Source organism: Xenopus tropicalis, chromosome 3 (genome assembly GCF_000004195.4).
Source record: "Xenopus tropicalis strain Nigerian chromosome 3, UCB_Xtro_10.0, whole genome shotgun sequence".
NCBI lineage: Eukaryota > Metazoa > Chordata > Amphibia > Anura > Pipidae > Xenopus > Xenopus tropicalis.
The window spans coordinates 53644551-53658397 of NC_030679.2; the positions used below are offsets into that span (position 1 = coordinate 53644551).

The 13847-nt window shown below is 39.1% G+C and overlaps 1 protein-coding gene across 2 annotated transcripts in view; it reads right to left on the bottom strand.

Annotated features, from left to right (window-relative positions):
* slc6a15 (solute carrier family 6 (neutral amino acid transporter), member 15) overlaps nucleotides 1–12739 on the bottom strand; it is a 32861-nt gene extending 20122 nt beyond the window's left edge. The window contains exon 1 of one of the 2 annotated variants that reach the window (XM_004912910.4): nucleotides 11959–12739. The gene's annotated coding sequence lies outside the window, so the exon portion shown is untranslated. The remainder of the gene's footprint in view (nucleotides 1–11958) is intronic. The other variant, XM_002931622.5, reaches the window with a different exon arrangement.
* Between the last annotated feature and the right edge of the window lie 1108 nt (nucleotides 12740–13847).

The window sequence follows — 13847 nt, forward strand, 5'->3', positions numbered from 1 at the left end:
TAAAAAATAATTGCAAGTAAAATCCTAGTTTTGGGAGAAACTTGCTTGTTCTAGTTAGTGTTTAAAAGTATAAATATTTTATTAAATCATAATTATCCCTTAAGATGCAAATCTGAAGAAATAAACCCAAGTGGAGTCTTTGCAAACATTTTCCCAAATAATATAGAGCATGGCACTTACATTATGTATATAAAGCTTTGGTGGGAAAAACAATTTGAGCTTTCAAAGCCACATTTCCCATGACCTCAAATGATATGTTTTACACCAGAACAAAACATGTAATCATTATTCTCACTGTATTACCTTTTTATGTGGAACAAATGTTACAGTAAGTTCATCAAAGTAAAATATGACATCTACATCATTGGTCAGCTGCATGAAAGGCTTTAATGCTTACCCATAACAAACACCAACATTATTCACTGTGCTAACCACAAATCTTACAATGTACTTTAAGGCCATATTAGGCATAGAAACTTTTATGGCAAATGTACAGTAAGCTAAATACAGTATCTGCTTTTGTTGCTCATTTTTTTTTTATCATTTGTATTAGGGATGATTAATGGGTCTCAACTGAGTTGCTTTGATCTAGCTGCTTCTTTGGGAGGTGACGCAATAATACATCTAATATCCAGTGTTAAAGGTACCCATAGGTTTAAAGGAGAAGGAAAGTTAAAATAACTGGGGGATAGGCACCCCTCAGTGATTAAAATAGCTTATCTGATACCCTGGGATGGTGCTCCTGTTAGAAGAAAACTGCACCACTCGGGATACCTTTGTATATGTACCACATCGCAACCTTCTTCTTCCACTTCTTCTTTCTTCTATTGACATGGTGTAAGGCGCTCTGCCGGGCCGGCGCGTTCTCCTACCTTAGTTCGCGCCGGCCGGCAGACGCGCTCTGGTATGGGCCCACGCTTCCGGGTTCGGCGGGGACGGCGCGACGGTACTGCGCATGCGCGATGACGCGCGGACATGCGCAGTTGCGCGCCTTGAAGCTTTGGGCGCCATCTTTGTACAGGTTTTTAGTTCTTCCGGTTCCCTTCTGTTTTGGCGCCAAAATACTGCTATTTAAACCCCTTCCTTCAGTGTTTCATTGCCCAAGCTGGCTTCTGGTTTATTGTCAGTACCTGCTTAAGCATTTTGTTGTTGTTTTCGGTTTTGACCTTTGCCTGTACCCTGACCACGATTCCTGCTACCTGCCTCGACCTTTTGCCTGTGCCCGACTACGATTCTTGCTACCTGCCTCGACCTTTGCCTGTACCCCGACTACGATTCTGCCTTGCCTTGCCGGTACCCCGTTTTTGTCTGAACTCTGAAAGTTTGCAGGACCCCAGCTTGGACCGCAGCAGAAAGTTCCGGGGCCCCAAAAGGGCGTCGGTGAAGACCGGGAAGGGCTGGGAGTTCCTGTTATACCGTAAGAGTCAGACTTTGCATCCAGCGGTCGCACACTGGTTCCTAACTAACTTGAACGTTACACATGGGCTAGCAGTCGGGTGTTTGCTTAAAGTTCCGTGTTTTACTTTACTGTGCATGCACACCCACCGAGGGGAAGGAAAAAGCAAAGAAGACCGTGGTGCTCACACAGAAGTACTCCGGACCAGTGCAGTTTTCTGGAGTGGAGCACATCTTTAACAAAGAGGTGTAAAATATTTATTGAGCTCACAAAATTACATTACCTCAAATAAATTAGTACCCTGCCTTACAGTATATAATATGTTTTGTAATATTTATGTGTATCTTACTGGCACCTGGTTTAGGGATGCAGCGTAATATATTAAACCTGCGTTGACAGAACTTTTTACACATAAAGGCAAATAGAATGAGCAGTACACCTGGATTTTTCCTGGTTTTAGCAATACAAAAAAATAAATAAATAAAGGAATATTAATAAAGACCAAGTAATTAGCCAGATCTCTTAAACACAGGGAGGGTCATTTATAAAGTTTGTGCAGCACACATTGTTTTTTACAAAGGTTGTTTACACATGTTTTCCCCTATACGCTTACGTTTTTCCCTGCTGTGCCTGTCTTTCCTTTTTTTGCGAAATGCAAATTGCACACAAAAATTGTGATTTGCATGAGCATGCCCTCTGTGCATGTTTATTATGCAGTGTCCTAAGATGATTTCTGCAGCTAAGAGGAGGTGACATGAAAAGGCTCAGTGAGAACTGTGCGGCATGCAAAGGTCAGCCCCTCGGTGCATAGTAAGAACAACAGCTGGGCCTATATTAAAAACATAAAGTTAAACAGGAATATATAAAGCTAAGTCTGTCCTTTACATTCAGTGAGCACTGCTACAAAACTATTACTAAACCCGTTGCCCTTTCAGAAACTTTTTTTCACATACAGTTCTCCGGTCCTAGAGATGAAAAGTGGTTCCAGAGGTTTCGGCAACAGAAATGCATCACTTCTTCCCCGAATGTTACTTTGTGCCAGGTCTTACTGCTGTTCATGGGAACTTCCAAGTGGAAAGCTTTAAAAGAATAATGTATTCTAGGTATATAACAACACCAATAAAGGAGCATTGGTGTGCACCACAGAACCATTATCTTGACTTTATGCATCCTTTAAATCAGGTTTATGTGTTTGAGTTGAGAGGCAATGCTCATTGATTGGAAGTGACATGAGAAACAGATTTCCCTTTGAACATGAGACAGACTACGCCATATCTAAACAATAGGCCAAAAAGTGCTTATAAGGTATCACGTTTATAATGCTCAACCAGACAGAAACTTAAGCTGTTGGGACATTAATAGCACAACAAAGGGTGTCTCATGCTTTATCTTTATTAGAAATTATAGTGACAGAAATGTTGATTTTGCACTAATAAAAGGATTTTTTATGTTCTTATCAAGTCCTGCGAGTGCTGAGTTCATCTTTAGCCTGGCCTATATTATATATCTATGAATAGGCCGCACTATTTAAGACTTATATAAATCACAAGTAGAACTTGTTAAGGCTTTCCTCAATGTGCACAAAAAACACAAGCCTAATAAACTCACTATGGTGGAAAAAGAACAGTGGGCCCTCCAAAGTGACATCATAGCTAACATAAATAAAAAGCCAATGTGTCATAACAAAAAGAAAACAAGAAAATCGAAGAAATAATATGTAAATAAAAAAGAAAAATGCAAAATAGTGTCACATAAATAAAACCAATAAAGTGTTATATGCAGTGGATACATAACATAAACCTTTTACACAACAAAATGATACACTGGGTAGCCAAGAGAGAGACAAAGTATCAATGCTGTTAACAGACAGAATCCCAAATAAGAGGTGCATGATATAGTAAAGGGATACGCTGAAAATGTTACTTTTTTTTTATGTATTTAGTTCAGCTTTTTACAGATTAATATATTTTGTGCACTGTTTAACCAAAAATGAACAAAAAATCCCAAACCCTGCTTCAAAAAAATATAGAAAAGGAAATGTAATTTGTGAAGACAAAGTATTATAAATAATGAAACATATCTTACCACATGATAGACAGAGGCAACTTCAAAGCTGCCATTCAAAGCTTTAGAAGTATGCCAAAGGGCCAAAAAGTGGTATTTACATCATGTGACCACAATCCATAGAGGATTAGGGTGAAAGAGAAGTCTTGATTGTTTTATATGCCTTATACTGTAGCTATGGCAATATATTGTAGCTACCAGCACTGACTTAGCAGTGTGAAGGCATCCAAAGGTTTTAAGGTTTAGCACTCTTTATATCCCAGTAATCTTCTCTAATTTTTAAACACTGCTTAAGTCACAGGGTGTGAGCTAAACTTATTCTGCTTCCATTTGATGCAGAACATTGCCGCATGGCATATAATTATGCAAGCAAGTACACCAAAGCTATTTTATGACAAAAGGGAGTGAAACTTATTAAGTCTCTGCACCAAAGCTAGTATGTGTATGTGAATCTCTATTCCATTCCGAATTTTCAGTTGTTAGACAAATATATCACAGAGACACTGTTGGATTATTTTTAGCTCCCTAAAATTCTGTGGCTATATTTTCGCCAATTAAACATGTATCATGAAAGATTCCCTCATGGCTACATCCCAACGATGTTCTTTTATGTATGCCAGTGGTTTGAAGAATTACAGTATGTGGCTGCTGTTAACAAGGAACACAAAGTGGGCAATAAACGTTACTAACCTTTTGAAGGCGCAGTACAAGGTGAAAGTCTGCAGCAGGGGTACAAGAGTATATTATAGATTATTTTCTGCATTGGGACCAGGTTGGTCATGTGACACAACAGCAGTGTATTCATAATTAAAAAAATGTGCAGAAATGCCACATAACATGACAGGCATCATGTGCCACCACATATGGCAGTAACAGTGCATTGGTGACAGAAGTGAATAACAGTTAATAGACTGACACTGATTCAGCCTGTTGTGGTGAAATAGTATGTCAGCTGTAATGGCCTGCCTCCAAACAAGCTACTCCTATTCAGCTGATGCTTCACTTACATCAGATAGAGGTAGTTTCCCTAAAAACATGAGGTATTAATTTTACCTTAGTATCCAAATCACAAAGTAAAACCCCACCACTCTCCATTCATTCCTATGGGTTTTTTAGAGGAGTACTTTTACCCCAACTTTTACCCATTTTACCCCTGAAAATCCCATATTTTACTGTCGTAAACTCTAATTTCACACTTTGATAAATATGCCCCTTAGTTACTGTCACCATAGGATTTACAGAAAATATACCCATAGATTATTAATTATATATAAAATGTAGTCCAATAAATCTTTTTAACATGGCTGAGAGTCATGACTCCTCATCTATACCTACTAACTATCCAGGTTTTCATGGGACAGATGATGTAGTGGCACATGTTGGATTGTTGGCATGGTTAGAACAGCACAGAGTCTGTATAAACCAGCTGCATGGCCAAATTGTCAGCCATAATTCTTCTCTTACATTTAACATTCTAACTTTAAACTCACTGCTTCTTTCTCTGTCAGGTTTATTAATTGCATTCCTCTAGTCTGATTCATTCATTCGAAGATGTGTTTGTTTGATGAGGTCAGCAAACAGATCTTTGACCTATTTTGTCACCAAGGCTGTAGTCTGATACATCAAACCAGCTGAATACCTATGGTCCAGGACTGAGTAGATATTGGTAGGGCAGGTCTTCACTTTGGTCCTATATACAGTATAGGCAGTATATACAGGCAGATAATTCAACTCAGTCTGGAGTGAAAGAGTTGACAGTCAAAGCTGCTTTCTATGTGGCTAGCTTAAGATGTCATATAACTTATCAGTAGTTCTTCTGCTCTGCACGTATGTAATGGTAGCAATGTCTGTCATTTATTTAATTAAAAATAAGCTCTAGCATTCTAGCACCCACAAAGCATAGAAACTGTCCCCACAAACCCCATTACCATTGTGTTTTTAAACACATCCCATACACCAGAAAGGCAAAGAATCCCATGCAGCTGAGCTACTACTGTGCCACATAATCCAGTAAAAATATTTTCTACTATTTTGTATTTCTTTCGGTATGTCTGTAGTGGAAACCCTGGCTTATGACTACTTATGGTCAGTTTTTCAAGTCTAAACTTTTCATTAACCATTAATTTAATACTGTATATCATAAACTAAACTAGGTACCTGTATATTTTATCCATAGGTGTAAATAAGCTATCACTGGCCATTGGCATAGAAACTGGGGATCTAACCACATACCTCCCAACTATTCTGATTTTCGCGGGACAGTCCCGATTTTAACAGCTCAGCCCGCAGTCCTGGATTCTTACTGAAAAGTCCCTCATTTCCCTTCTACTGCACTGAACGCTAAAAAAGATACAATGTTTCTCAAACTTAATTAGATAAGTAGATTTTGGCAGAGAGCCAAGAAAACTTAACAAGCTACACCTTCACTTAGATACTATTGTAACTAATAAGCTAAACAGGTCACTTAGGGCAGAGGTCCCCAACCGCCGGGCCGCGAAAAGCATGGGACTGGACCGCCGGCGTTCCACTGAGCCGGCAAGCACCGCCAATTCAGTACATGAATGCACGCGCTGCACAACTAAAGACATAAAACTAACGTGCCACACATAGAGGCATGATTGAACGCGATCCGCGCCTGCAATTTAGTAAAATGGGAGTAGTATTGAGGGGGAGTGGTCGCAAAAACGGGCATGGGCAAAAACAGTTTCGCCTCGCTTGCACCATTTCTTTTGATCTCTCTTTACATTATTCAAATGTTGGGAGGTATGCAATATTGCATACTGTACCTAATACATGAATAAAGTCAGTTACCTAAAAGTTCAGGCGACCTTTATATATATACAGTATATGGTGCTGGCACATTTACACAGCACTTTACAGACATTCCATAAAGAAAGCTTCTTTTTAAAAGTTAATATTTGGATACTCTTATTTTAATCAGATGTCTGTAATCTAAACTACACCACTGTCTATTCCCTGGGGGAAAATTTTTATATGGGATCATCATCTTAGTTTAACAAGAGTCAGAAGACAGATTACTATCAACCTCACCCTTCAGTGTCAGAAAACCATTCATGCATTTCAAAAACATTTCCCACAATGCAGACATTCTAGACCAGATATTAAAAAAACATAGGTTAGACAAAGTACACACAAAATCGTTTTGGTCGAAGGTTGTTTGAAGGTAGGTTGAAGGGGGATTGTGGAGATACCGGCATGGTATTTGGGCAGAGGAGACTGTTGCAATTTTCCTATATTCTGGCAAAATTAGGTCAAGGCATGTATATATAGATTTCTTATTGTACTGTAACGCATATTCCATCTGTATAACTATGTCCTTATGTATAACCTTATATATAACTATGTCTGCTTAAAGGTTGGCAGAGCTGGAAACTTACGCGTGTTAACAGCATAAAAAAGGGACACTGAAATAAATGAGCATTAACATAAATCAATATATAAACTACACTATTGGATAAGTATCTGCATATTGACTGCAAGTCAAAAACCCAAACAAGACAAGTTATTAATAAAAACCTCTTTATGGGCTATGGTAGATAAATCAAAACACTTGGTACATGCCAAAGCACCCTACCCGATGGAACTGAATCAGAAGCATATAAGTGGGCAATAAGCACCCAATCGTGATATTTCACATACTTTTGGGCAGGTGATAATTTGTCAATTTAAAAATAAAAACAGCAAAATATCCACTAGACACCATGGATTCCAAAGGCGATCCAAGTATGCATGCCAAGTCGTGCAAAATTCATACTTTACCACTTAGTACTCTACCACCAATAGACACGGATAGGTTTATTATTGACACCATAGACCCCCCCCCTCCTATCCATGAGTCCTTTGCCTGTCCTGACTCCCATGTGTTGCCTGCCCTAATCAGTTGCCTGGACATTGGACCTGCGCTGTGGAAAGAGAATCAGTCATCTTACTTTATCGGTCTCTAAACTACAATTTTGAATGAATAATAATGATTATAACAAACACTCAGCAAACACTGCATCAGAGCTGCAGCTATTTTTAGAGTGGCACATCACAGATATCACTTCACAGAAAATGCCTTATTCAGAGCTGCGTTTATTTTAACACAATTGTCTTTTCCCATTCAAAGAAGTGAACTGATATTTCTGTTTTTCTACCATTTTTTTGCACATTTAATTATTTTATTGCTCATTGGTAAAACATAGGGGCAAAAAGCACCAATGTACAAAGTCATCTTTTTTCCCCAACTCTTTTACATTATCCACTCCCTTTTGTACTAATGACATTTACAATATTGTCCCCAAATATTTTTTTGTACAGATATGAAGCCCTCTTACTCAGAATATGAACAAATTAGTCAAAGGATTTTATGGTTACTTATATACTCAAATGATAAACAACAGCCAACCTGGTTTTACAGTTCAACTTTACAGAGTTTGATACTTCAGGAAAACCTGTTTAGGGACCCACACAATGACTTGTCACCATACAAATTTGTCAGAAGTGTTTGAACAAATGTGTGTGGCAACTTTACTAAACACTAATCTTATTTAACGTTAATGGGTAATACCTAGGAGTAAACTGTGATAAATTGCAAAAATATGTTTAAATAACCTGGGAATCTTTCATTTACTAAACTGACATAACTAAAAAAAAAGATATGAAGAGAAATTAAGGTTTGCATTTTTTTCCATTGTTTTTCTCCATTGACTGGAAGGCCACTCATTCTGTTACCAACACAGCAAAGTAATATTTTTAATGGAATTAAATGGTAACTAAACAGCCGGGCTTTGTTTATCTTTTGATTATCCTCATTTTCTGAGCACTCGAAAAGCTGCACTCTGTAAAGAGGCTTATCAGACATGGGATACTCAAACACTGTCTGTGCTGTTTCAGCTCTACAGAGGGCAGCTCCTCTATCCACTCCTCCAGTATAAGGGGGTATTTTTCACTAACTTTGCATAAAGCTCACTTGTGTCCTTGTACTTCACAATTTTTTTTATAAAATGTATAAAATTATTGTTTTTTATATTTCAATATCACTTTTGCAAAGTGTTTAATGCACAGAAAGCAATCAGAGTGAGGAGAGATGGATTAATCACAAAGTCACTATTAGAGAAGGTCAGGTAGGGTTAGTAGAATGCTATCCTACTGCATTAGCTGGGACCACAATGAGGACTATGTAAGGAACTAGCTACTGTGAGCAGAGTTTGCTCCTTGTCATTTGCACCCATGAAGCCACTCATGGCGGGAATGTCCCTGTGACATCACTGGAGACATCATAGTTTGGACAGCTGCTCATGTCCCTGCCGCTCAGCTCACTTTGACGTCAATATGCAAGCACTGTACAGCGCTTACCATTTCTCTTAGGGCATGCAAAATATAACATAAAAACAGAATCCCTGGGGGTCATTTATAAAGACTGGGCACATTTGCACCTGGGCAGTAACCCATGGAAACCAATCCTAGCCTTTATAAATGACCCCCCCCCCCCCTCTGAGTTCTAAAAGTAAAAATGATCAGACCACATTCATTTCTATCCATAGCCTATTTAAACCCTTTAAAAAGCACAAAAGTAATCACAAAAGGTCTGCATGGTTGACCGTTTAATATCTTTTGAGCCTCTGGACAAATGGAGTCGCCGACCCCCTTGGTCCTGCAATCTAACTAACTGACGGGTGGCAAAGCAACCAGCAGTGATGTTAGCGATCAGTCATGTAACTCACCTGAACTTTGGGATGTAATGTCTCCCTCCTCTGGATTTTAGTATAGAAGGAATGCTAAGAAGCCATTACCAAAGACTGGAATCATAATTGTAAGAAGGTATTTTACCTAACAGTTTACAAAGAATGTCTGCTTGCTTAATATTATTCAAAAGTATATTATTATTCAAAACAAATACAAATTCAAAACAAAACAAAAAATTCAAATCATTTGTGGATCCCAAATCTTCATGACTTGCCCCAAATTAACTTCCAGCTATACCTTGTATTGGGAGAAGCACACCTCTATACTCCAGCAAATGCCTTTAAGTAATTTATTTCAGCAGAAAAGCAGCAAAAACTTTCAAAGGAAGCCCCAAATTAACTTCCTCATCTCTTGCTAAGAGAAGGAAGTCTGTGGGATATAGCTCTAATGAGTGTTCAATGTCTGTCAGTCATTTTAAAGGCTAAAGATCTATGTCTTGTATATGTGTCTAAAAGACAGGTAGCAATTATTGGCAATTACTAGCAATTGTATATGCATCTATGAAATAGCTAGCAATTACTTTCACCCATTTGGAAGAAAATATCATATTGTTTGCTATGGGTTACTGCACCTAGGCAAAATGAGCACCATTTATTACATATGGGGTTATGTTTCACACTCTAAAATGTTTATTTTTCCCTGTTACTATGGAACACAAATTATTTTATTTCATGAAGAAAAAAAAGCAAACCAAGGAGCAAAAGCACTATATTCCCAGTAGCGTTACAGACATTGTTATTGTGATCAGTGTACTATCTTTAATTCAGCATTTCAAAACAACACCCCAGGAACAGGATATCTAGCCTTGTAAAGGATTACGTACTGTAGTAGTTTGTAGCTGCTGCCAAGTAAAGTATTTTCAGAACTTTAAATAATACTTTCTGCCATTTTCTTATTGTCTGAAATGTATTCAGTCAGAATGCCTGTTCAAAGCTTGTGTTGAGCACTTTGTGCTCTAAACATATATAAACATATATATATATATATACTGAAGAAACCGCTTAATCAGAGATAATCATAAGTGGTATTTGACGTTAAAATGCACTTTTCGTGTGGTAAATAGTAACTTTTTAAAACAAATTGCAATTAGTCTTCTTTTTTATGATTATTTGTGTTTTGTTGTCCAGATCTCACTCTTGGAATTTAAAGTGCAACCTGCTTGCTAGGGTTTAGTCTCCTTAGCAACCAGGCAGGAGTTGACAAGCAAGAATGGAAGATGGACATGGTCATGGTTATAAAAATAAGGCATAACATATCACATTAACACCAACATTTACACCTCAGAGTCAATAAGCACAAAAAAAGCAAAATCGGAAGGCTAATAATTCCTAAACCATACAAAAAAAAATGGACTGAATATTTGCTTAGAACAGCTTAATCTAAAACATAATGAAAGTTCTATCTAACAATAAAAAAGGGGTTTTCCCAATAATTATATGATGGAAGAAAAGCAGCTCAGGGTGACATTGGTGGAAAATGAAAGGCAGCTTTGGGACAGGAGCGCAGGGTATTAAGGAAGAGATACAAGCAATACTTGGCATTGGTGCACCAGCAGAAACCGCCTGGTGAGGTTATCTCTACCATACCTAAAATGGAGGTAGGGGGTCTTAAGAAAGCAATGAGAAAGCTATCTACATGAGTCACTGAAGCTTCTTGTATGGCCCAGGCCCAGTACAAAATAAAAACTATACATAAATTCCAATTGTCATAGCCAGCTTTGTTTATAGTATTAGTGCACTGAAAGGCAGACCAGGTCTCCATACATATATATAATGCTGCAGAACATTCATCCCATCATCCAGCCTGTCAGCTTAACAGATTAGGCTTGCAGTGCCCTAACAAGATTTACTGGCAGGCCAATAGGGAATGATGGTGGCAGCAAGATTTCAGGCACTGCTTCAAACTTCATATGTGCAGGTTGGAAATAAACTGAAAAGAAACAAATACATCTTCAGTAATATGCATATGGCAAGGGTCAGGTCATAATACAGTGTGCCCTATTTGCTGTGTCAATGGGATCTACTGTCTGGGTAGACTGGACCCTGGATTTTCCTTGGTAAAAAGTAATTTGGATCAACATACTGAGGCTACTAAAAACATTAAAAAAAACATTGTGACCAAAGGAAGTACAGTATGCAGTAAAGTTACCACTAAGCATAGGGCACTGGTTAATTATTTCCAAGACAAGGAAATCAGAGGAGCAAAAAAAAGAAGTGAAAATGGTGTTGCTGGATTTTGGAGCTTTCTGTATAATGAGTTTTCAGATGAGATATCAGGCCTATAGTGATGCTGACAGAAGCAGGCTAGTAAGTAACGGTAATAGGCATGATGCAAAGCCCACCAGGCACAGCCCCACAGCCTCAGAACTGTCCTGCTACCAGCGACAATCATGCGATTGTTAGACTGAGTGTGACACCTAGGCATTGTGGGCTTCGGAGTGGAACGGCAGGCCGCAGCGTGAGCGCAGCGATAGGTGTCTGAGGAAGCGACGCGATGTGTAAATCCCCTACCCCACGCCATGCGGTGCCGCCACTACACGCACTTATGTACCAGAGCTCACACTTCATACACTATCATTAATATACGCAATAACCAGTTTGCTCGTCACCCCGACACCCCCGCAGCACATACATGCCATGATACAAACCGGTGAGCAGCAGGGAGCTCCGCAATGCCGGGGATGCTCTAAGCCCCTCCCAATGCAATCCCTTATAACCGGTCCCGTTATCCCTGCTTGCCGGCAGCCTTACCTTAGTGGGTACGGAGGGAGGCGCCGGGCCGTGCAGGTGTGGGGGTGCGGAGCTGCTGGGGGCGCTTGGGCTTCAGGGCTGCTGTGTTGTTGCCAGTGTAGCAGTGACGAGGTGCGCACATGTTCTTCGGCTGCCGCTGCTGATGTATAAGAAGAAGAATGGGTGGGAGGGGACTCCGTCTGGCGAGCCTCCTTCTGTGCAAGCTCCGACAAGCTCCATTCCTCACGCTGGACCAAGGGAGTGGCCCTTTAGCTCACAATCCTTCGGCTCCTGAAATCACATAAATGTTACAATTCTGAGAAAATGCCATGAAGGGAAATGAGTGTAAAGCTGCAGGCCATGCCAGGTACAGAGAGGAAGGCCATGCCAGGAACAGAGCGTCTCCCTTTATGTCAGCATGTTTCATCTGAGGGCATGTGCTGTGCTGGCTTGGAATGCTGCTAGGGCAAAACTAGGGGCTCACTGATTATTGGCAGGCACAAGTGCAAAGCACATTCACATATATATGGCTTCAGTTCCCTGTACAGAGAAGCTTTTCTGTGTTAGTCAGGAGGTAAGCACATGGCTCCCACTGCACCTTGTGTCTGGCATGTACATAATACCTGGTGAAATAACGCCCAGCGCCAACAAGCCCTGACTGCAGACTAATTACAGTCACATACAAATTCGTGCACAGCCTTCTCTGACAGAGGCACAGAATATTGCTGGCAAAAATTACCTATTTTGTCCTTGCTTTTTTTTGTACTTTGTACCTCTTTAGTGAATTAGTCCTTTTGTGTTGCACCAACAAACTGAAAAAAACTCCCACTTTCCCAAACCATCCCAAACCAAACCTCCTAATATCCACCTCTCTGCACAGAAAATATTTTATATTTATAATAATGACTCAAAGGATTCTGATTTTGTGCTTTAAGGTGCTTTACCCTAGTTGTTGTATGAAGGTTATGCCATGTGCAAGCCATTCCAGATATTAAAGCTTTTCCTATTCTTTCTTGCAATGTCAGAACCTTGGCTATAATGCATGTGGAAAGCTTTAGATGTGCATGTCTGTGTGTTGTACCAACTACAGAAACAATACCAGCTTGGATTACAGAATTGGTCCTATAGGAAATCCAATCAAGCTATGTACAAACTACCTGGAAATCAGAACCTATAACCCCAAAGCCGCAAGACAGCAATGCTGCTCACTATACCACCTTGCTTATGTATGTGTTTCAGAATTACTAATTTAAAAATGGCATTCTTTTATATACTTCAATCGGGTCAAGTTAAATTAAGTTAAACTCAATGCACTGGAAACATAATTGCTTCTGTCATGTTCTGTCATGGTCATCTATGTGGGACTTATTGGATCTATAAAACATTTAACTTTGCTATGAGTCATTAGTAATGTGGAAAATGATTTGTAAATCTGAATTCATTGGTACAGATTCAGCCAATGAACAATGTCTGCCCTGGATTCTAGACTGTTCTTGATGTATGGACTAGGGTGATGTAGGCACATGTGACCATATGCTACTTATGCACTTTATGGGACCTACAGCACTTAACAATGTCTCTTCTCTTGCTATCTTTCTCTCAAAGTCACAAGGATATATATTAAGCATCTAAACATTTTGTCTAAAACTAATATAATCCAGGGAGTTTTCATCCCATCCATCTTCTAGATCACATGTCTTTGTAATCATCTAATAATCCCCTTTTATTAAGCTACTGAATATTTTGTATATCATTTAATACAAAATATTGTCACAGACCAGAGGTTTAAAATGATTTTAGTAAAAAAAAAATGACTTGTATTACACCTGTTTATATTATATTATAACTGTGATATTACTTCAAACCTGGGGATGCTGAAACCTATTTATACGAAAGAGATTCTGACTAGT